The following is a 26,542-nucleotide window of genomic DNA, read 5'->3' on the forward strand; positions in this document are numbered from 1 at the left end:
GATTGATCGCTTGTTGGAAGTTTGGTGTGTCCCTCTGTTTTACAAAAAGGTATTTTCACAACCAGTGCTGTTGATAACATTGACCACAACTACATTTGCAGTCAATGAATCTCGTTTTGAATTGTTTGCGAGAACACAAAGGTCTTTTGATGCAATCCCTCCAACTAAGGATGCTTTAATATAGCACATCAAGGTGGGCATGTTTGGGGTCAACTTTTGAATCGAAATCAAGAGGTGTCTAGTCCTGAAATTTGGGGTTGGGTAAAAGATAAAGACAGTGAAACATGGAAACCCAAATGGACGTCGATCCCTTCTGTTGCTCCATCTTGTCAGGAACTGTTGAAATGTGGGTGCAAAAAGTCAAACTGTGATGGTAACTGCAAGTGCTATCGCTCTGGGCCTTCTTGCACAGGATTATGTTCATGTAACTGTCAGGATCGATAAAAAGCAGTCTACTGTTGCTATTTTGTATCCTAATAAGGTAAATTGTACTTGTTGTGGAATGGTTGCAGGCAGAATTTGCAATTCTCGTTAACGTTAAATAATAAAAAGGCCTTTTCTACCATTTTGCAGCCATTTTGAAACGGGAAGTGGCTTTCATTAACCTTTGGGTTACTTGCTACCATGCCAAATGGTTGTACAAACGGATGAGTAGAGAAATTCTTGACTAATTTAAATGTTTAGCCGAGTTATATGATGATACTTGTCATGACACTATTTGTGAACGACGCCATTTTGAAAAAAGGAGTGTCCATCTTAAAAAGAAAAAATTTTTTTTTGGCCAGGACCCGAATTTTGCAAAGTACAGGTTAAGCAATCAGTGTGGCAAGTTTCACGCTTGTATCACAATTTGCACAATTCTACTCATCATATCCCCCACTATTGCAAAGAACAAATGCACTTGTAAGTGTTATTTTAATTTATTTTCTTTTTATTTTTACCTTGTGTCAAGTGGTTTATGCCTCTGATACAGGACAACTTGGGAGGATTTTTGTCACCAGTATTCAGCGATTGAGTCATTTTCGTTTAATGTACTAGAAATGATCCTCTTCCTTCTGTGTGTATTTTTGTTCACTTGGGAAATGGGACGTTGTGACACTTGATGTTCCTCAAAAGCTTTTTTTCAACAAGAGAAGTTATCTTTTTTTATCTACATACTCCTTCCTATACAGAAAAATACATGTTCGGCCTCCACATAACTTACGTTTCGTACTTGACTTCTCTCTCTCTCTCTCTCTCTCTACCTGTTTCGATTCATTCCTATATGCATTTCTCACTTTTGGCAGGTGGCTGGACATATTATTCTGCCCTTCCAACGAAATTTAAGAATATTTTTCATCATACGACGATACTTTTGTATTGACCGCGAAAAACAGCAGAACGCATCAGAGCAACTTGGAAAGGGATAAGTATCAAAGGAAAGAGGGGAACAAAAAAGCTCTATTATGTTCATACTCTCTTCAAGGGTTTTGTTTATTGTGCAAGTTTCCTCCTGTTATTTATCCTAGGAATTAATTGGTTTTAAAATTAATTTCCTCTGTCACAGATTTATGTATACAAGGTCCTCATACCGTCACGTTTGAGAGCCTGGCATGGAAAGAGTATCAATGTCATCCTTTTCTCTGTTTTTCAAGCTTGATCATCATGGTGTTAAGAAAAGTTGTCATCTAAATAAAAACTTGGCGAAGTCATTGAATGAAATCTGCTCTCAAATAAACATCAGAGTAATTTCAAAGCCAAACATGACATTGCAAAATTCAATTAAGTTCCAAGATATGATGCCAACTACGTCGCAGTCACATAGTGTTTACATGTCGAAATGTCGTTGCTGTAATGCAATGTGCAAGGGAAAATCAAAGAAGCAATTCAAAGTTCGTGTCTAAATATACTACAATATCCAATAGGACGAATGGGCCACTATGCAAACCATCGTTTAGCGCTACTCTTAGTTGTTGAGTCTGTGCATCTTGAGAGACAAGCCCTCACTCTATAATTAGGATATGCTTTATGATTAGGATATATATTATCCCCCTGAGTTGGTTGTGTGTTTATGTCTTTTTTTCCGAGTTTCTTTTAGTGTTAGTGTTATATGCTTTTCAATTTCGTTTTCATTTGTTGAGTATATATATCTTCTATTTTCATTTTTCTTCCTTTTATGAGATGAATGAACCAATGTCATAAAAGAAAACATACATTATTGTCTTCTGCTTTTTCTTCCTCCTTTCCTTGCCATTATTGATATCCAAGAAGCAAAACAACGTACGCAAATATGGATATTAATTGAAAAATAGCAAAAAAAGCTTACCGAAAAAAAGTATAAAACTGTCGTTTTCCAATAAAGGGAAGAATTCTCACTATAACAAAGAAAAAGAGTGGAGATCTGCGCGAAAATTGGTCAGTAAAATATTATTTCTATTATCAACTCAAGTTAAGTACACACACAACGTCGATCAGTACTGTTTTTTTTTTTTTTTTTTTTTTTTTTAGCTCTTGAATTTTATTTGAGGCAAATTCCTTTCAGGCTCGAAAACAATGAATTTGAATATCAACTAAACACTTTCTTTACAATAGTAGAAAATTTTATCTTCTAAATATAATAACCTATATTTACTATTACCTTAGGTAAATTCTATTCCTTTATGTGATAATGAGTGCACCATTTACTTCCATATAAGTGTTCCAGTTTTTTTTTTTTATTAAAACTTCGATCGCATTTTCCTTAGTACTACTTGAATTTCATACCTTCAACTTTTAAAGTTGCATTAAACCTTTTATGTCTTTAATATCCGTTTTCTAATATCAATATATCGACAGTTTTAATGCCTCCATGTAATTTGATTATATTTTTGCAGCTTGCAGTTTTCACATTAATCTCTCATTACACGTGTAAAGTCTTTAATATTTACCAAAAGTTTTGCCTTTTCACAAGAGTTATTGAATATCGATTTTTTGTAAATGTAATCAGTTTTACAATTATACTTTTGACCCTTCGTCCTTATATTCTTGCTATGTTCATGACCCATTTGAAAGTTTTTTCAGCATGAAGAGTTTTAATCATTTCCCATTATTTTCAGATGGCACGGCTCAACCAAAAAGTATAGTTTTTTTCTGTCGTTATTAAAATCACTGTTCTGAGAATTATAATGATGAAAGCAAATCATTCTTCCATTTTCATCGAGTAGGACCATCTGAAAATCGAGACAAACAAATTCTTTCCCAATTTTTGTATTACTTTTTTTGCTCGTTCAATGCGTGATGTTGTCGAAGAACATTGTATAGGCCATCATTTAGGATAATGAATTTCCTTCTGTCATAAAAGGTTACTGAACAAATTGAAAGATTGTTTCCCTTTACTTCCTCTTACCTCCCTGATGAATTTCAATTCCCTTTGGTGGGCTTGTTACATATGAATAGGTTTCATCTACTGAATAATAATAATAATAATAATAATAATAATAATAATAATAATAATAATAATAATAATAATATAATAATAATAATAATAATAATAATATTTCTTAATGATGAATTTCCTAGAACTTTCTGTTTATAACCTTTATTCATCTTTGCAAAGGCCCAGGACAATGAGCCGACATCCCAACGCCAAAAAGTAGTTCTGGCCCACTGGGAACCAGAAAAGGAAGAGTAGAGAAGAATGTGGCATCATCGGCAAGAAATAAAACAATTCCAGATACTAATAGTAACTATGAACTACCTACTATCCCCCATACTTCATAATAGAGCAAATTCGTGTTTCCGCAATATTTCTTCGATTCTGCAATTTCTTTCGTAGAGTCAGTTGACAAAACTTCTTAGAAACTGTTCAACTTTCATTGCTCTTGTTTTACTTTAATGGGATTTTGATGGCAGTTTTATAATGACTTTGTTCTAATTTTCCGGTCCTGTAACTTTTATGGCTGTTTGTTATGGGGTTACTTATAATTATTTTCTCTTATCTCAATTCAATTTTTCTGTTGTTTTAGTATTCTCAATATTTCAAGATCTCATTTTATACATTAGTACAAGTGTATGTTTTCATTTCTTTGCAGTTCAAGGTCACTCCTGAGTGATTTCTCTCTGCGGTTGCATTGTCTGTTTCCGTTGCCATGAGCTATCATTTTATTTTCTTGCTTGTAATGTTGTATGATTTTGTAAAACCGTTCTATTTTAATATCATTTACAGGTGTATCTGGAAGTTATATGATTTGATTTTCAGTTCTTTCATTATTTCTGCATTTTGCATCCTGATATCGAGTTTCATTCTGCAATGCTCTAAATATATACGCATCGGGGACTGTTGTAGCTCTGTCGGTTTCTGCTTCAGGTTACCCGAAGGATAACTTGAAATCACGGACAAATAATCGGGAGTTTGGATGAAACACTTTATGTGACTCTTGGGTCGATTTCTAATCATTCTAGAGAATTGATATTTTCGCCTTGAAGTACTTATTCATGTTTATCTAGATACGCACCTTTTGGTTAAACATCAATAAACTGACAACAGTACCTGTAATAATAATGATTATCACCCACTGAAAAAATAACTACTTAAAGAGTATCAGTTGTACCAAAACAGGTCTTTGATTGTTTAGTTTAACTGAAGTTTGATTTGGCACTTTGAACTGGTTGACAATAGCTGCAGTGCTATAAAAAAGTCTAAAAATTAGGAATGGTTTCAGTATCTGAAAATAACTTTCAATATCCTAGGTTTTATTGTGGAATTCAACTTTTACGCCTTTTTCTGGTAGCTCTCACAACAAGGGAGATTCGTGTGGTGCCTTTTATTTATATGTATCATTAGAGGTTTCATAAACATTTCAGTGACATTTAATTTTTCTGGTTTTGAGACGCGTTTTTTTCCTTGGATAAATAGAGGCATTAGGGAGGCTGTCCTGTCGTACCCTGAATGAAAAAAAAAAAAAAAAAAAAACTATGGTAATGTCAGTTTTGAGAAATGTAAATAACCTTGTTTTTCATCGCCTCCTTTTCTTGTGACTTTGGAACTGATCGAGAAAAATGTAGCGAGGAAGGTACACCGAGCCATAAATTTCAACAAAGGGAGCTTGCAGACCTTTTATTTATTTTTTCTATAAGCATAGAGTTGGCAGGTTTTTTTTCTTTTTTTTTCTATAACAGCGAGTTCGAAGACTTCTGCATAAGCAGTGATGAACAAACTTTTTTTGCGCTGGCCGTGAGCTGGCAAACTTTTATTAGCATTGAGTTAGTAGACGTTTATAAGCAGTAAATCTTACAACTTGTTCAATATAGATAAGATGAAAATATCAGACAATGTCGGAAAATAGTAAATTGGCGAGAAACACTTAAATAACAAGACGGGACTTTTGATTGCAAACATATTACTTATACTGTTATTCTAACGAAGACCAAAGTCAAACAAATGAAAGTGGAAGATTTGAAAAACTCTCCATTAAGGCTAGATATTCTTCGCACTGACCGAGTCAGAGACTCGTTTGAAGGAAAACCTTTCCTCAGGTGTGGAGGCAGATGAAGCAGCTCTTATCTTAACTAGAATCTCTCACCCCTGATTTATTCGCGAAGGATAGTTTAGCTCTTTTAAGACTATGCTCAATTCTGAGAGTATTTATTAAAGGTTAAAGATAATGAAAATATATGATATACTAATAAGTACATACAAACATCAAACCATTTGAAAATAATGCATAAAAATCCTGCAGGGGTAATTTCTCACCTGTAAATAACTGAGAAATATATTGATATAATACTAAAATGAAGGAGTGAGGTGTTGAGTTTCTACTTTTCCATGTGACATTTAAGGTCTTGTCTACTATCACCTCAAATTTGTTGTCACAATCGCAATTCAAGGAGGAAACGAGTCAGACCAGCATCACCATTGCCAGGCTTTATTATCTCTCTTCTGATTGTTCATAATGTCTGAGGTTATAGAAAAACTCTTGTATCGTAGTATATTTACCAGCTTTGTCCAAGCAGGTTGCAAACATTTTTATATCTAAAGAAATCAATGAGTGCCACATCGGGTCTAATTTCTTTCGCGATAGTCACTGGAAACAGCGGCGTTACTACCGTTATTGGTGAAAATTAAACGCACATTTGAAGCGTTTGGAGTATTGCTCTGAGTAGCAGTGTCTGCTACTGCTTGGAATCCTTTGAGGAAGGATGGACGGTAGCTGAACATGGTCATCATTTGTGTGACAGCAGTAAGACTGTTGTGACGTTCGTCTGGTTGACTTCATCGGGGGGATTCATCCTTTGTCTTCTGAGATTGAGTGTGAAGGCTACGGCTTATTTTTACCTTTGTTACACAAGTCGTTTATTTATTGATTATTTATACTGCTGGATTTGGGTGTTTTCCTTATCATTATTTGTTGGGCAAGTGTATGGCCTAGTTAATTTGTATATGAGCTGTTTTATTATTGTTTTGAGCAAGTGTATGGCTCTGGGTATTTTCACATTAATGATTGTAGGGGAAATGTATGGGCCTGGTAATTTGTTTGACATGCTTTATTACTATGATTTATCCTGACTGCTGCTGTTGTGCTTTTTTTTTTTCTTTTTTTTTAAGGTTATATTGTTCAATTTGATTGTTTTGGCTGAACCCTTAACTCGCCTGTAAATATGTAAATTGCTATGTACAGAAATGGGTTTAATACATAGATTGAAGGTGTTTTTGGCTGTTTATTTTGTTCTCCTCCTCCTTGATTTGTCTTTGGGCTCCCTGGTTGCTCCATTTCCGGTCCTTTTTTTGAGAACCCGATGAACCAGAAATTGGTTCATGACACAATGTACGAACAATTAAGATAAAAAAAAAATAAACAACTGTTAGCATAAACAAAAGATGTCAGATTGCTACACCCACCGCACAGTGGCTCAAGGGGCGGATGTCACACCCCCCCCCCCCCCCCCCCTTCCCAACCCTTAGTTACGCCCTAAAACTGAAATTATTACATATTACACTAAACTGGCGTTGTTTCGAACAGACACATGCACCTGAGAAGGGCCATAGCACCTCGCTTCGAAAACCTTTCTTCAAAACCCGAAAGAAAACAGTCATCATGGAACCATTGCGATCTTCCCAGGCGGAAGGGAAGGGAAATGAGGTCATGAAGAAAATGGCAGTGCCTGTGAGGGAAGGTGTTTCACAACACTCATTTTCATGACGAATTTTGCGGAAAGGGTTTTGGTCGAATGATGTCGTTTACGCTGAACTGTTCCATGTCCTTTGATATATAGTCTGGTGCCTTATGGAGCATGGTTTATTTTCGCATACTCGGGGAGTAAGCCTATAAAATACTTTGTTATTGTTCTTGTTCTTTTTGGGGGGTTAGGAAAGGTCTATGGAAGAGTCTAAAATTGTCTAGAAAAGGTATTTCGCATTGAGTTGAAGATGAAGGCATTTTAGCAAAGGATATTGGATTTGTTAGAATGAAAATGTAAAAAAAATTAAAAACGTGTATGTTAACAGTAAAAAAAAATCAATTTCAATAAAATATAGCGTATATTTTTCAATTTTCGTTGATGAAATTGGGTTCTAGACTGTAGATTTTAGGACGTTTTTTTTTTACGTTGAAATTGGGGGATTGTAATATTTACAACCTTCTGTGTAAGGGGCGGGGAAAAAAAATCTTGCATGCGTCCTGAGTAAGCTGGAGGTCGTATCACGCCTTGTTCTATAAGTCGGGAAGGTGATGGAATGTGTTTTGACCGTGACTGTTAAAATTTCGTAAAAATTGTTGTAGCTTATCTTCTGTTTATCATCAAGTATTGATTTCGCGTATAATTAAGCTGAAACTTCAAGTTTGGAACTATTTCTATTGTTTTTGTTTTTCTGCATATCCTTACCAGCGTTTTACAAGTTTTAATGGTCTGTTATTCAGATCCTTTAGTGAGTAGTAAGAGCCTTCCTGTTGCATAATTTTCATTTTCGTTTCATCTCCTAAACGCAGGACATTATAACTTATTTAAGAAATCTTTTAAAAAATTGGGCATACTACTGTTGTTGGATTGTTACTATGTCACTCATTGTTAGGATAATGATTAATTGCATGTCCGCGTTTGACTCTTGTTAGGTTTTTCAGTTGTTAATTTGAAACAGCCTTGTTTCAGTAGTAACTTGAACTCTGTGTTTTGTGTGAAGAGGCGAAGTTACGTTCGTCTCTGTGTTTTTCTTTTCAGTCAGGTTTTGAAAGCAATACTGAGAGCAGCAGGTTTCTAAATATCAGCTAGTCGATGGTGTGGGTCACATGCCGTCAACCCAGCTCCCGACTCCCGAGGATCGAGTTTTCGAATTGATGGTCACCAAACTAATTGTTACCAGTTTTGAAGACATATTCTTCTGGGGCAGCGAAGCGGATTGTCGCATCGACATTATCGTGGTCTTTGAAAAAGAACCCCAAAAAATCACTGTATATAACGTGTTTATTTATGAGTATTTAAATTTTATTTTACTCCACACTCGAGTACTTTCAGGCCCTATCTGTGGCCCATTTTCAAGAGATGTGTAGGTTGTCATCCTGGGTCAGGCCCAGCAGTCTTCTGGAGCTTCTAGTTGAGCTGTCGTTTATGTGATGGCAGTTCTGGTTTCCTTGAGAATTGCTAATCCCCTCTTGTCGCTCTGATATCCTGAGCTGATGGTCAATGGGGTTAACCCTTGTGGTAAGTGAGTGATCACCAAAACTCTGTTGGGCAGAAAACTTAATCTCCAGGTCAGAAGGGCCAATTCTAGCTTCTTTTAATATCCTAGCTCGGCTTAAGGGATCTTCTGAGGTAAAACCTTTGTTTCCTTCTATTACTTTAATCTCTGATGAGTGCTCCTTCTACTATCCTCCTATGATTGATTTTATTGCTTTTGTATATGAGCCTGCTGTTTTTAAAATCCATCTTATGGTCATTTTCCCACAATGTCTAGCTATAGCACTCCCCTGAGAGTTAAACTGTACTGCCCTTCTGTGTTCTTGGATTCTAGTCCTTATTCCCCTACCTGATTCCCCACATATTTGTCCGCACATTTGCTGCAATTGGTTATGTATACCCCCCCCCCCCTCCCCACATCATCTCTATTACTGTCTTCTTCCAATTTATTTTTACATACTTTGTTTTTTACGGTATTATCAAAAAGTATACACAAATTTATATTTACTTTCTTTCTATTTTGAAGTGATTTGTTTCATTTTAGGCACAAAAGGGAGGGCAACTATTTCCTTGTTTTCTTTATTCCATGTAATCTCTACATTTGCTATGTAAAAAATCTTCCAAGCTTTGTTGAGTGCCATTTTTCTGAACCATTCCGGGTATGCTAATGCATCAAAGCTATTATCGATGTAATTTATATCTTTATCTATCTTGCAAGGGTCACGCGTTCTCATTGCCCTAAGAAATAAACCTATTAGAACCCCTATTTTTATATCATGACTGTGAAAAGAGAAGAAATAAATGTATGATTTTGTTGTGTGTGTTGGGCTTTCTATATGTGCTGATTATTATCCTGTTTCTTTTCCTTTCTTTTATGAGTATGTCTAAAAAGGGTAGTTTATTATTGTTACTTTTCTCTAAAGTGAATTGGATGTTATTATCAAACTTACTGATTCGTCTAGAAAAGTTTTTATTTCATTTTCACCACCTAGCAGAATAGAAAAAACCTTGCAATTTTAAGTTAGGGATATTAATATTCGGAACTAGATTAGTATCGAAATATTCCATATAGATGTCAGCGAGTATAGGTGATAATGAGGACCCACAGATACTCCATATTTCTGTTTGTAAAATTGTCCCTCAAACGTGAAATAAGTATCATGTAATTTGATAGAATTTTTCAAGTTTCAGGTTCCACATTAATTTTCATTACATAGCACATTTTTTTATGCTCTACTCAAAAGTTAACGAATATGGATGTCTGTAAATGTACGAAAGTGGTAATTCCTTAGATGTTCTTTCTTATACCAATTCTCTGTGAACTCTTTCCATTCCATGAAAGTTTTTTTTTCTAAGTTCTCCACTTTCATGATCCTATTGAAAAAATTCGTTTCACTCGTCAGCTTTTAATAATTTGTCATTAATTCTGAGAGTGTTCTAATGAAATATAGGTTATCCTAAATAAAGAAGACTTTCTCCATATATATAAATATTTTTCTTTTTCATTATTATGAATGAGATAATCTGAGTATGGAAGTATTCAACTGGATACATGATGTAAAGAAACAGGTGGATAATACTATCAGATGACGCCATTTAAACTTAAATGTCTAACATTAAAAACGAATAATAATCATAGTAGATATTATTTTTCTGTGATGCAAGATTTTTTCCCCATCTTACAGTTTAATAGAGTTAGAACCCTTGTAATAATAATAATAATTTAATATAATAATAATAATAATAATAATAATAATAATAAGAATAATAATTAATAATAAACAATAATAATAATAATAATAATAATAGCAGAACTGATGGGGATTCGAACACCAACACCTCCATCACAACCAACCCAACAGAAACCAAAACAGCAACCACCTTGGAAAAGACACCTGGAAAAGCAAATCATGGTGATGAGATCTGACGTTAGTAAACTGAAAGAGATGGCAGAAAAAAGGCTAAGAAGCAAGAAAACGAGGGAGGAACGGAACGAGAAATACAAAGTACAAGAGAGGGGACTAAACAACACAATAGAAGATGTAAAACAGAGGCTTAAGGCCAAAGCACATAAGATCCAACGGTACATGAACATGAATAAGGGATACCAACAGAACAAACTATTCGGAACCAACCAGAAAAGACTATACAGCCAACTAAGAGGGGAAGAAAACCACCCAGAAATTCCTGAAGCCAAACCAAGTAAGAGATCTGGGAAACATATGGAGCAATCCGGTATCACACAACAAACATGCAACTTGGCTCCAGGAAGTCAAGGAAGAAGAAACAGGGAGAATAAAACAAAGATTCACAGAGATCACGACAGACACAGTCAGACACCAACTAAAGAAAATGCCAAACTGGAAAGCCCAGGTCCGATGAAGTCCATGGATACTGGCTCAAAAACTTCAAGGCCCTACACCCACGAATAGCAGAAAACAACTCCAGCATTGTATCTCAAATCACCAAGCACACAAATGGATGACCACAGGAAGAACATCCTTAGTACAAAAAGACAAAACTAAGGGAAATATAGCCGAGTAACTACAGGCCTATCACCTGCCTACCAATAATGTGGAAGTTACTAACAGGTATCATCAGTGAAAGACTATACATCTACCTAGAGGAGACAAACACCATCCCCCACCAACAGAAAGGCTGCAGAAGGAAGTGTAGGGGCACAAAAGACCAGCTCCTGATAGACAAAATGGTAATGAAGAACAGTAGGAGAAGGAAAACCAACCTAAGCATGGCATGGATAGACTATAAGAAAGCCTTCGACATGATACCACACACATGGCTAATATAATGCCTGAAAATATATGGGGAAGAGGAAAACACCATCAGCTTCTCAAAAATACAATGCGCAACTGGAATACAATACTTACAAGCTCTGGAATAAGACTAGCAGAGGTTAATATCAGGAGAGGGATCTTCCAGGGCGACTCACTCCCCCACTACTCTTCGTAGTAGACATGATTCCCATGACAAAAGTACTACAGAAGATGGATGCCGGGTACCAACTCAAGAAAAGAGGCAACAGAATCAACCATCTGATGTTCATGGACGACATCAAGCTGTATGGTAAGAGCATCAAGGAAATAGATACCCTAATCCAGACTGTAAGGATTGTATCTGGGGACATCAGGATGGAGTTTGGAATAGAAAATGCGCCTTAGTCAACATACAAAAAGGCAAAGTAACGAGAACTAAAGGGATAAAGCTACCAGATGGGAGCAACATCAAACACATAGATGAGACAGGATACAAATACCTGGGAATAATGGAAGGAGGGGATGATATAAAACACCAAGAGATGATGGACACGATCAGGAATGAATATAAGGCGATACTCAAGTCAAAACTCAACGCCGGAAATATGATAAAAGCCATTAACACATGGGCAGTGCCAGTAATCAGATCGCAGGAATAGTGGAATGGACGAAGACAGAACTCCACAGCATAGATCAGAAAACCAGGAAACATATGACAATACACAAAGCACTACACCCAAGAGCAAATACGGACAGCACTATAACTAACATGAAAGGAAGGAGCGAGAGGACTACTTAGTATAGAGGACTGCGTCAAACATCGAGAACAGAGCACCCTGGGGGCAATATCTGAAAACCAGTGAAGAAAAGTGGCTAAAGAGTGCATGGGAAGAAGGACTAATAAAAGTAGACGAAGACCCAGAAATATACAGAGACAGGAGAAAGACAGACAGAACAGAGGACTGGCAAAACAAACCAATGCACGGACAATACATGAGACAGACTAAAGAACTAGCCAGCGATGACAATTGGCAATGGCTACAGAGGGGAGAGCTAAAGAAGGAAACTGAAGGAATGATAACAGCGGCACAAGATCAGGCCCTAAGAACCAGATATGTTCAAAGAACGATAGACGGAAATAACATCTCTCCCATATGTAATAAGTGCAATACGAAAAATGAAACCATAAACCACATAGCAAGTGAATGCCCAGCACTTGCACAGAACCAGTACAAAAAGAGGCATGATTCAGTGGCAAAAGCCCTCCACTGGAGCCTGTGCAAGGAAAAACATCAGCTACCATTGCAGTAATCAAGTGGTACGAGCACCAACCTGAAGGAGTGATAGAAAACGATCAGGCAAAGATCCTCTGGGGACTATGGTATCAGAACGGATAGGGTGATACATGCAAACAGACCAGACGTGACGTTGATTGACAAAGTCAAGAAGAAAGTATCACTCTTGATGTCGCAATACCATGGGACACCAGAGTTGAAGAGAAAGAGAGGGAAAAAAATGGATAAGTATCAAGATCTGAAAATAGAAATAAGAAGGATATGGGATATGGCCAGTGGAAAATCGTACCCATAAATCATAGGAGCACTAGGCACGATCCTAAGATCCCTGAAAAGGAATCTAGACCTTACAGACCTTACAGTTCGTTCGGGTTGCCCCAGGTCCCTCAGTGTGAGGCGCCTCTAATGTCTACCAGAGAGTTGCTAGTACATCTTCCGGTATATTTTGCATCTTCCAATCTTGGATGGTCTGGGATGCAGTTTTAGATATTTGTCGAGCTTATTCTTAAACACATCTACGCTCACTCCTGATATATTCCTCAGATGAGCTGGCAACGCATTGAATAGACGCTGCATTATCGATGCTGGTGCGTAGTGGATAATGTCCTGTGTGCTTTCCTTATTTTTTCCTGGTATAGTTTTGGGCACTATTAATCTACCTCTGCTTGCTCTTTCTGATATTTTTAGTTCCATGATCTGTTATTCCTTCTATCTGTTTCCATGCCTGAATTATCATGTAGCGTTTCTCTTCTCCTTTCTAGACTATATAATTTTAAGGATTGTAGTCTTTCCCAGTAGTCTAGGTCCTTAACTTCTTCTATTCTAGCTGTAAAGGACCTTTGAACACTCTCTATTTGTGCAATATCCTTTTGATAGTGTGGGTACCATATCATATTGCAATATTCAAGTGGACTGCGAACATATGTTTTATAAAGCATAATCATGTTCAGCTTTTCTTGTTTTGAAGTGCCGTAACAACATTCCCATTTTTGCTTTACATTTTGCCAACAGAATTGCTATTTGATCATTGCATAACATGTTCCTATTCATCATCACACCAAGGTCTTTAACTGCTTCCTTATTTGTGATTGTCTCATTATTAGGTCCCCTATATGCATATAGCTTTCCTTCTCTGTCTCCATAATTTATTGATTCAAATTTATCAGAGTTAAATACCATCCTATTTACCTCTGCCCAATCATATCTTTGTTAAGGTCTCTTTGTAGAGCGTTCCTATCTTCATCACAAGTAATTTCTCTACTTATTCTTGTGTCATCAGCGAAACTACTCACTACCGAATCCTTAACATTACTGTCTATGTCTTCAATCATAATAACAAACAATATTGCAGCTAGCACCGTACCTTGTGGCACACCGGATATTACCTTGGTTTCATCCGATTTCTCATCGTTTGCAATAACTATCTGTTTTCTGTTGTGTAAAAATTCTTTTAACCATCTTCCTACTTTATCTACGATATTGGGGGGTGTTTTCTAATTTTCTTTGCTAATATATTATGGTCTACTTTGTCAAAAGCTTTGCAAATTCTAGATAAACCACATCTGTTTCATTTCCGCTTTTCATATTTTTGAATATGTTCTCACGGTGGACTAACAGTTGGGTTTGTGTACTTTTTCCGGGTACGAAACCGTGTTGTCCTATATTAAACAAATTATTTTTTATTAAATGTTTCATAATATTTTTCTTCATTACCCTTTCATACACTTTCATAATATGTGATGTTAGACTCACAGGCCTATAATTTTACTTGCCTCTAGTCTTGATCCACTTTTGAAAGTAGGGGTGATATATGCTAATTTGTGCTCATCATAAATCTTGCCTGTATCTACACTTTGTCTTAATAATATTGCAAGTGGCTTTGTGATAGAATTAACTACTTTCTTTAACAAAATAGCAGGGACTCCATCCGGCCCTGCAGCAGCTCCATTTTTAATTTCATTAATTGCCTGCACAATATCAGCTTCATTAATTTCTATGTCAGCTAAATAATCACTATTTTCTTCCTTACTTCTATATCATTATCTTCATTATCTATTCTAGGGGTGAATTCTCTCTTATATCGTTCTGCCAGTATGTTGCAAATTTCCTTTTTTCATTCGTTAATCTCCCTTCAATTCTCAGAGGGCCTATTTCTATTCTTCTTTTATTCATCTTCTTCGCATATGAGTATAATAGTTGGGGTTTTGCTTGATATTTAATAGGGTTTTTTCTTCCAAGTCCCGTTTTTCATTTTCTTTTGATTGTATAATCTTTTGTTCTGCATTTTCTATCTTACTTTTTAGTTCTATAACTTTCCATGCATTTTTTCTTTTGCAAGACCTTTTTTCCACTTTCTGATTTTCTGGAACAAGATCCTTCTGTCTCTTGGTATGCATGAATAATGTTTACTTTTCTTCTTCGGTATATATTTTTCCACTATTTTCTCCAATATTATTTTATAATATCTCCGTATTTACCCTTATGTCATCACTTACGAAAATGTTATCCCAATCTTTGTTTAATTCTTCATTAATTTCTGACCATTTTATATTTTTAACTGTAGAAGTTGTATCCATATCCTTCCCACTTTTTCATTTCTTGCTTATCTCTATTTTCACTTGCTTTGGAATGAACTGTTAATTCTATGACATTATGGTCTGAAATACTCGCATTATAAACTATTATTCTTTAACATAATTCATCTCGTTCACAAATACTAGTCTAAAGTATTTTCCTTTCTTGTTGGCAGGTGATTTATTTGTTGAATGTTGTATTCTAGTAGCATATCTAATAGCTTTTCAAATTGCCTCTTATCTTCTGCACTACTATTACTCTCTTTTTTATATGTATAAGTACAACCACAATCTCCTATTCGTTCTTTCCATTCTACGAAAGGAAAGTTGAAGTCACCAGATAGGGAGAATAGTCCAGTCCTTGTGATTTCTACATATATCATCCAATTTTTCAATTATTAAGTCAAACTCTTTGAGTATTAGGAGGGGTCTATATATGGACTATGTTCATCAATTTTCAGATTCAAATTCTACCGCAATTAGTTCACATTCTGAGTTACTATATTTCTCATATATTTTTCCTTGTTTTTTGTCTTTCCCATATATTGCGGTTCCCTCTTGATTCCTATTTTTTCTATATGATCTTATAAGTTTGGAACCTTTTATTTGATCATCATTCCCAGTCTCTTGGGAATACCAGGTTTCACTTATATTCATTATATCTATTTTCTTTTCATTTGGGTTAGTTTCTTCTAAGTACTCTATTTTTCTTTTTGAGTTACTCGTAACTAAACCCTGCGCATTCATCACTATGATGGTTTGCGTGTTTTCTCCTTCATTTATTAATGGTAGTAATAAGGATTTTCCCATGTCTCTTTCCTGTCTGGTATGTTGTTCTTTTTTTCTTTCCCAGAAATTCTGACATTAAAAAATCCAACTTTTCCATAATATTTGATCTTCCTCATCATAATTATTCATTTTGTGTCTGAATCTGCAATTTTCTCCGTTTCTGCAATATCCTCTTGCATAATAAATACAGTTATTATCTCTTGAGTAGAATTTCGGAGCTGATGCTTTGAAATTTTTGCTGACACCTCTGCATATCTCAGTTGGTGGTTTGCTTTTCTCTTTTAACCTGATATTCTTGATTTCTCTCTTTATTTGTTTCTTCTTATTTGGATTTTATTACTTGGTTGGTTATTTATTTGATTATGATTCATGGCTACAGGGTGCATATATTTGCATTTTTTGTCGAAACTTACGTCCTTTTCCTTCTTTTAGGTTTTTGTTTTTACATATTTTTGGATGCAGATCTCTGCAATCATCCCCATATCCATCTAAGTATGCACATTTACCATATATTTCATAGTTTTGACATATCTTAGGATGTTTGTAGTAACATCTTTCTCCAAATCTGCAATTCCCTCTTTTCAAAAGGTTGCAGATTTTGTCTTTCTTGTCTATTTTTTCCTCTTTCCCGTCATTGTGTAGATCTGGGTAGAGCCTCTTCGGGATTTGCTTTTCTGTTGTCATATCGTAATTTATTTCTTCGTAGGTATGCTGCTTTATTGCCTCATATGTAGTATCAATGAGTATCTCTGCATCCATACTTTTATCTTGTTCTTTGTTTTCCTTATTTTTTTCTGTCATTTCATTTTTGTTTACTTCTCTTCCGTTTTCCTCTTCTTCTTTTTCTTCTTCTTCCTCTTCTTCTTCTTCTTCATCCTCAACTATTTGTACATTCATCTTGATTTAATAACATTGTCTATCCATGATAGACATGTTGAACAAAAAAATTCTTGTAATCTTTTCTCAAACTCTTGTATTACCTTAGCACACTGTGGATGAGTCGGAATGTTGCATGCAGCACATTTTTCTGATTAGGTTTTGTGGATTGACTATGCTATACCAAACCTTACACAGTTTGCATGCTTTTGGCATTCTTTTCCTAATGCATCAATTAGGATATTCACAAGATTCACCTTATTCATTTTCTTTGTCGGAATAGTGGTTGATGTATATTTTCTTTATGAGTCTCTTGACCACTTGGATTTTATTTGGAACTTCTTCAATTATTTTCAAGATGTTTTCATTAGATTTGTTCCAGTTTGAAGGATTATATCCTTCTAATATATCTATGAATGCTTTTGTATCTTTTTGGTTAGGACTGTTGCTGATTTCATAGATGAGAAATGCCAGTTCCCTTCCTGCTACCTCATCGTATTGCGAATCTGCTAAACACGCCAAATTACGCCACCTCTTCCCGCAGTTGGAACTTACTGCCATCTTGTTTTGATTTATAGTATTACACTTGATAAACTAACTTAGAAGACGCTTTATCCTACTATTTTCACACTAATCTTATCACCGATAGTTTCACGAACACTTCTAGATATTTCTCAAATTCTAGTCGTATGTTAAACTTGTGATATCTGTTGATTAAATCTGACTTCACGCGGGTACGTCTCACCAAGCAAGATGGGCTCTAGAAAACTAGAGGCTGAAGTAGCTCCAGGACTCATGCAGAAGAGTGTGATCCTAGAAATGGCACACATAGTAAGAAAAGTGATGGACTCCTAAGGAGGCAGGATGCAACCCGGAACCCCACACTATAAATACCACCCAGTCGAATTGGAGGACTGTGATAGAGCAAAAAAAAAAAAATAATAATAATAATAATAATAATATCTTTAGCGATGGGCCTCTCTGAGAGAAACTTTGATAAAAAGAAAAGCCGCTGAGCTTATAATGGGCTTCAGAAGTCAGTTTAAAAACCATTTGTCCTAATTTTATTTTTTTATCCCGACGTATAGTAGTCCTTGCTACCATTTTGACTAAGGGGGAATGACACAAAGTACTACTTATGTGGGATATTTATCCCGGAAACGGGTTTACAAAGTCCAAAGAAAAAGGGGGCGATTTTTTTATCGGGTGGCATAGCCATGGAACTCCTCTATTATTGTTTTTTATTATTACTTCAGCAGATGAAACCTCTTCACGTGGATCAAGCACAAAGGGGACCAATGAGTAGAAACTCAAACTTCCAAAGAATATTGGTTTCAACCTCCCACTGAAGATTCTACACTGCAGCAGTACCCCGCCCACACCCCACCCACTGACCCGCCTAGTGCCAACGGATCAGCGTCTCGATCAGGATGGGCGCTTCAGTGTTCTCCTTGATGGTTGTCGGAAGGAGAACCTCCTGAGTAACAATCAAGTTTGGGTTTCCGTCGAAGGTCTGGGGAAAGTGAGAGGATTTATTTTGATCATCTTTGATGATATTTAAGAAGGAATAGTTAAAGTGCATCCTTTTTATCATCAAATACTGTATAATTAATGTGTCACCTGAAGTTTAATCATTTTTGTTTTTGTTTTATGATTTTGTAGTTACATTCCCCTTATCATTTTCTTTTAAAAGTTGTTAGTGATTATTATGCTTTCAGATTCTTTAGGGATTACTTATAATCTTCTTATATCCATTGGTATTGTGTTTTATGCATGTTTTTGTTTTCAGTTTCATACCCGTCCCAGATGGCTATACTGCGTTTAACCACTCGGCTCAAGTTCCCATCGGGATTTTAGATCACCGACAACGGCCTCGTAAATATAATCTTACCTAATTACCCCACCCCATATTGGTGCTATTGGCAATATGCTGCCACCTGCAGCAGCTATATCGTTATTTATGCTAACTTTCAAAACGGCACTTCACATTTGTTACTGAGAGAATTAATCACATCTTCTCAACCAATGTCTATTTATGAAACACTAAACTTTACGCTAATGTTCAACCCAGCCGCTGATGGCGTTGCTTCTGGTTGAGTTATTTCTCGAGTGGAGCTTCCAAAGTCCTAATTAGAGAAGAGCTATTTCCAGTCCAGTAACTCGCAAAGAAAAGAGAGAAATTTTTGCTGGGGTTTCTTCGACTTTATTCTGCTGCATTTTCATGAAGCAATCAATGTTTTTCGTCTTTGTATATTTGTGTTTGTCTCTTTTTTATCTGGCACGGATGAGCCATTACTTGGAAATGCCTGTGAAGCGATTATTTTGGGGATATCAATGAAGTTCGAATAATTTATTCAATTGTGTTTAAGTATGTTTATCTTTCTTCAGAAAAGCTCTCGAGAACGGATGAAGGGATCTCTATAAGATTTGGTAAAAAGGTTCTTTGTATTACCTCTTCGGGGATTTTTTACAAAGTTTGATTAATTTGTTGATTCCAAAATAATCTCGTCCGAGGAATTCGGTTGTTTTTATACCATTAGGCATATAGTTGTTGTCGGTTTTCTCTGGTCGTTCGTTGTTGGGATAATGATTCACCGCATGTTTGTGTTTAACCGAGAAGGGCTAAATAAATGTCGATGCCACGAAGTTTCAGTTTTAAAATTTGATACCTTATACAAATGGAACCAATCTCCAAAATCTCTGATGCTGTGAGATTAACTTAAAACATAAGGTAAATATGCTTTTGCACAATTTTTTGTCTTTTTATAAGGGCGCAAACTAAGCAATAAAGGATAATTTTTTTTTTCTTCAAGGCATTGATACATTCATCAGACCAAAAGAAAAAAGGTCAAGGTCTAACGACATTGTTAGCTTGTGATCCCGGCAAAGGCTTTTAAAAAGTTGGGTTGACGTCACTCTTTTCTTTGTGCCTTTGTCTCACCTTTGCTTTCAATTTTGCTCACTTTTCTCACTAATCTGCACGACTGGTTTCCCTCCTTCCCGTCCTAAAAAGCATGCTGACAGAAAATGCCATAAATGGGTGATCTAAGTATCACTACAATTATTTTTTAAAGTGGTATAACTGTTATAGTAAAGTTGTAACATTATTATCAAAATTAAAATTGTGTTTACACAGAAAATCTGTCTTACAAGATATCTCCTGAAGTTTCTACAGCTACCATTTTTTTTGTAGGTAAGAAAAAAAAAAAAAAAACTTCATGGAAAGTGCCAATAAATTGTTTTCTTCTCATATTCATTGGAAGGTTTACAGAAAGGAAAAGTTGAATAAGAAGAAGAAGAATATCAAAGTAGAAAATACAATTGATGTGACTTCCTACCGGTATAAAAAACATTTGTATGGTTTTTTCAAGTCGGGCTGAGGCACATAAGGGATTTCATGAGTGTTCTCAGCTTATGCACCAAGGAAAGAGATCAAAAGTATAAAAAGAAATGCTTGATTCTTTTTCGAGTCCAAGGAGTGAGTGGCTGAGGTCAGTAGTTTCGATGAACAGGTGACATAGAACCAGAATCTTTGTTTGACTTGAACGTTGGAAAGAGGAACTTAAGTACACTTTCTGTTGATGCCCAGATTAATAGTTTTTTTATATAGTTTAGAAAAAGGGGAAAGGTAATGGTGAGACGGCAATTAATCACCTGCGTGTAAATAACAAATAAAAATAAAGATGACTGATTTGACAGAAATGTGCACGGAGGATTAAAAGTTTTCTTATTTATTTAGCGCTCTATAAGATGAAAGTAGAGCGTGCGTTCAAACACTTTCATTGATAAGATAATTTGGAATGAATTTAGAAAATCGATCTATAAAGAAGTTTAAATATATATGTATATATATATATATATATATATATATATATATATATCTATATATATATATATACATATATATATACATATATATATATATATATATATATATATATATATATATATATATATAATATATAATATACTATATATATATATTATATATATATATATATATATATATATATATATATATATATATATATATATATATATATATATATATATAAGTCTATCACATTACCGTGATTCAAATACATATATCGAACTACAAAGTGCCATTTAATATCTTAAATATAGTGAACGCCCTTGAAATTCATACTTCTGGAGCTCTTGAAATTTAAACCTCTTTATAGATCGATTTTCTAAATTCATTCCAAAATTATCTTATCAATGAAACGTTGTTTGGAACCGCCAACCGTTCTACTTTGTCATCTTATAAAGCGCAAAATAAATAAATATGAAAACTTTTAATCCTCCGTGCACCTTTCTGTCAAAATCAGTCCTCTTTATTATTATTTGTTATTTAAGTGGGTTCTTCAGGGATGATGAGGGGGGTTCGCATAGACTGCAACAAGGGATTTAGTTTCTGTTCTGGATGTTCAATATCAAAATCCCGACAGTCCAGTAATACGTGAACATAGCAAAAAATTGTAAAGCTGATATTAAATATAAGGATTTTATTATTGTTGGTCAAAACCTCCAGCCCAAATGAGCTATTGATCCTGGAGAGCCTTTTATTAAATAAAAAACTAAAAGAATGTACACAGAAACATAAGCTTAAGAAAGAAACAAGGGGGTGGAGGTGGTCTGGTTGTTCAACTTCGGAACAAGTTGTTTAATAAAAAGGCTCTCCACGATCAATAGCTCATTTGGGCTGGAGGTTTGACCAACAATAATAAAATCCTTATATTTAATATCAGCTTTACATTTTTGGCTATGTTCACGTATACTGGACTGTTCGGGATTTGATATTGAACATCCAGTACGAAAACTAACTCCCTTGTGGCAGTCTATGCGAACCCTCATCATCCTCTGAGAAGAACCCACGTAAGTTCCCAGACTACATCTGGGACAAGAATATTTGTACACTATACCAGAGGACATGAGGGGGCATAAACGATCTTTAAATTTAAACATGGATCCAATTGTTAGTGGACTGACAGGAATTAGTTTTACCTTTAATGCGCCAAAGTATTTCTGTACGATTTTTGTAAATTCGGCCCTAAAGGAGTCATCGTGTAAATATGGGAATCGGGCATAAAAAGGAAGCTTTGGAACATTAATTTCATTGGTGTTGGTGCAAAACTCTTTATTAAGGAACTTGTAAATATTTCTGTTGACGAGCTTGGTGGGAAAGCAGTTATCGTTAAAATATCCTAAAAGAAAGGCAATTTCTTTATGAAAGACATGCCAGTTAGACGTAAGGGACACGGCTCTATATACAATGGTAAAAATTGAGTTAGATTTAAAATTATTAAAACAAAAGCTATGAAAATTCGTTCCCAAACCTGTAAATGTCTTTTTCCTAAAAAATGTAGTGTTAAACTTAATGTTTTCACGAAATACTTCTACATCTAAAAACGGAAGACGATCGTTCATTTCACTTTCAAGGGTAAAACTTAATATTTGGGTGATATGAATGAATGAATTCTAAAAATGCATCGCAATCAAAATAACGCCAGAAAAGGGTGAAGGTGTCGTCAACGTATCTTTTATCAAATAAAGGGCGGAAGGAAAGAGGGCACTCGTCCAAAAAGCGCTCTTATAGCGAGCACATAAAGATATTGGAAAAGGTAGGACCTAACGGAGACCCCATACCCATACCCTCCACTTGTCTATGAAGTTATTGTTAAAAATAAAAGCGGTGTCCAGCACCGCCATTTCTAAAAGAGACTTAAAGGTAGAACGGTTAAAATTGTGAATGCACGAATCAGGTTGAGGAAATAACTTGTCTAAAATTATGCTAATGGTCTCCCGAACAGGAACATTGGTAAAAAGGAATTCAACATCGAAGCTCGCCATAAATGTATCAGAATCTTGGGGGAGTACTGATTCTTTAAACGATTTTGAATTGGAAACGGTATATTGATTCTTAGTTAAAGGTTCAAGCAACGGGACTAAAAATTTTGCAAGTTGATAATTAGGTGTATTATAAGACGCCAGAATAGGGCGGAGGGGAACACTAGGTTTATGAATTTTGCGTAGGCCATACATAATACCAGAGTTAGAGTGGGTGGAAAACAGGTGACGATAAATTTCTTCGTTAATGACATTGTCTTTTTTCAGAGATCTCAGAAACCGGTTGATTTTATCTTCGGTACGAAAAATGCTTTGGTAGTCAGGTACACCTATCTTTATGAATTTAGTATGATCATTAAGGATAGTTTCCATTTTCGAATTATAATCTGATTTGTTGAGAATGGACCAGCCCCTTCCCCTTATCTGGTCTCACAATTAAGATGTCTTCACGCTTAGCCAAATTTTTATTAGATCAAAATCACATTTTCGAAAAAAGGAGCCCAATTACTTTATAACTTTGAAAAAACACGTTAAGATGGACAAGATAATTCATTTTGTAAACCACTCAAATTGGCATTAAGAGGGAGGGATTTCAACCTCTGAAAAATCGATTCTAATGGTAAGAAGAATTGGTTATATTTTGGCCTATAATTTGGTAAACAAAAATCCAACCCAAGGGACAGCAAAAATTCTTCTCTCTTGGATAAAATTTAAATTATAAAAATTATAAAGTGAAAACTGTGGCGCCGATTCGTCACAAAATTTAGGAATGAAAAACACTAATGCTTTTAAGTTGGTTGTGTAAAAAAATTTTTGGGGGGCCCTATCTTGTACCATATCAATAAAATTTTTGTAAACTTTTCGTAAAAAGACTACTGGAATAATAATACTGTCGATAAAGAGAGAGAAGCTAAAATTTCATTTCGTAAAGAAGCAATTTTGGGTTCATATTGGTCAACGAGTTTACATCTCATTTCTGCATACAATAATTATTTGGTAGTTTCTTTGTAAATATGAGAAGAGTAGAGAGAGGCTTTATATAATTTAAATCGTAGAAAGTTAAGTATAATGTCATTGTTACTACAATACTGTAAAAAGTCAAAGTCAAGTTTGGCCTTTTTAGATTTCTTACACAGTTTCTCCAAAGTTCTACATTACTCAGAATATCTCTTCCATAACGTAAACGTATAAGTTGGTGCAAGTGGTCGACACCTCTGGACCTCAGGCGCAGCAAGAACAGAAGGACGAAAAACCAGCAGTTAAAATCCACTTCGGAACAGAAGACCCAGGAGTCAGGCTCAGTACAGGTGAACGGTGAAAGCAGGCGAGTCAGCCAAAGTGATAAAATGCACAGGGAGCAGGAGCAGGAACAAACATGGCGAAGTATTTTACACTTTATTCCGATTTGTTTCGCATTCAGCAAAATGCATCTTCAGGGTCTGTATAAAGTGTAAAATACTTCGCCATATTTGTTCCTGCTCCTGCTCCTTGTGCACTGTGCATTTATCACTTTGGCTGATTCGCCTGGTTTCTCCGTTCGTGTACACACACACACACACACACACACACACACACACACACACACATATATATATATATATATATATATATATATATATATATTATATATATATATATATATATATATATATATATATATACAATATATTATATATATATATATATATATATATATATAAGTCTCAGTAACAGGGCGGCTACTTGGAAAACTTTGCTTAATGATAAATAATATTGCCAAGACCAGGAAGAACATAATTATTATATGACCTTTCGAGGTATAAACCTCATCATCAGGCTGAAAAATTGATAAAATACAATAAAATTAATTGGATATATACATATTTCCAATGTAGCATGAAGGAAGAACACGTACTTAAGATTATCCTTAGATCAACGGTAGAAAGGTAAGTGAAACTATAGACTTGAACAAGTACAAGCGTAGTTTGTACTTGTCACAGTTCGTTAATCTGGGTGGCGTATTCGTTAAGAAAAAGAGACAAGGAAAGAGGATTCAGGGTATTATGCAGGATGGGGATTTAGATTTCTTGTCGACGTTGCTTCAATAAAAGTGGATTCCAATAGATTCCTTATGTGGTGATCTTTGGCTCAGCAGATTATAGAGGAATTATCCATGTTAATAGCATAGCCTGTCTTAAAACTAACGATCTGACATTATATGTTAATCCTCTTGATATGGCATATTTGTATTGATAGAATCTTATCTATTGTTCATTCTATGTTTCTCCAATATAAATCTTATTACATTCTTTATAAGGATTACTGTATACAATATTGTTTAAATTTGGTGGGCTAATCTTAGTCAGTTTATTTCTCAAAATAATATTATATTTAAATAACTCAAGTTTTTAAAATGGTACAGCAGAAATGAAATTGGGTATGAAATGGTACACAGAGTATATACTTAAATATTGTAATACATTTTTCTTTTTTTAAAAGTCCCCAAAAATATGGAGGGTAACATAATCAATCTCCTATTTTATCAATGATTAAAACTCAAGTCTACAAATTGTAAGAGCTCTAAGATACAAACTGGAAAATATTGACATCCTAATTTGTTTAGCATGTTCAGAGCAAAAATGTTTCTTCCTGCTCCTAGAATTTTTGAAGTCCCATTGGACCACTCTTTATATATATATATATATATATATATATATATATATATATATATATATATATGTGTGTGTGTGTGTGTGTGTGTGTGTGTGTGTGTGTGTGTGTGTGTATACAAGGAACAAAATTTTGATAAAGGCGAAGGTGCAGTCCCCTTTTACCGCGTGAACATATGCACAGCATTTGATATCTATTCTCCAAGATATTTTTTTTTGTTTTTTTGTTTATCAAGAATATCATCAAGAAAGGGTCGTTGAAGATTCTAGGTGCTGTCTAACAGAATTCGCAAGAGGCAACAACGCGTCCTGTGGTTATACCTTTAAATGGTTCTTTTACAAGTAGGCCACATGTATTCTTATGATTGGTGGGGGCATTGCCTCTCATTGATTGTCATTATTGGTAATTGTCTGCGTAAGGAATATATATTTATTTTCTGGCATATACAGTATTATGGTATAAGATACATTATCCATGTCCACTTGATATTAGGTGAATGAGGAACAAATCGTGGTTGACATTCTTCATGATTCTTAATTCTGTGAAAAATACTTCAGACGTTTCATAATTGGCCATCAGTCAGTTCGGTTCATATTATTTTTCTATTTTCTTACTGGCCAAAATGGAGGGTTTATCGACAATAAGAGTATTGTATAAAATTAAGCTTATGCTGCGAAATAATTTGGTGTCGTTTTGTAAATATTATTAGGATAATACACAAATATCCTAATTTTCAAACTTATGTTTGATTGTCCATTACTTTCAGTTGGATAGGCTGCCATTAACTAGTCATAAATAATTCACTGCAATATGTTTTATTAAAAAAAAAATATCGCACTCATGCGAGCAGAAGGAAGGAGCTTTGCGGATAACGAAGCCCAGAGCAAAAGCTAATTAGCGCTGGCCAAGTCAGGGCAACGATCAAAGAACTAAATCCTTTGTCGGGAGATACTTTTAATCACAGTTCTAGCCTACCCAAGGGTTTACTGTGAGCTGCTTTTATGTGTTTGCCATTAAAAACCCCCCAAATATGTCTTGGTTATGAAAATGAAATATAAGAAAAAGGGATATAGTACACGAGAAATACATTTACATGATATTTTATTATTCG

The sequence above is a fragment of the Macrobrachium nipponense genome, chromosome 29 (assembly GCF_015104395.2).
Source record: "Macrobrachium nipponense isolate FS-2020 chromosome 29, ASM1510439v2, whole genome shotgun sequence".
Classification (NCBI taxonomy): domain Eukaryota; kingdom Metazoa; phylum Arthropoda; class Malacostraca; order Decapoda; family Palaemonidae; genus Macrobrachium; species Macrobrachium nipponense.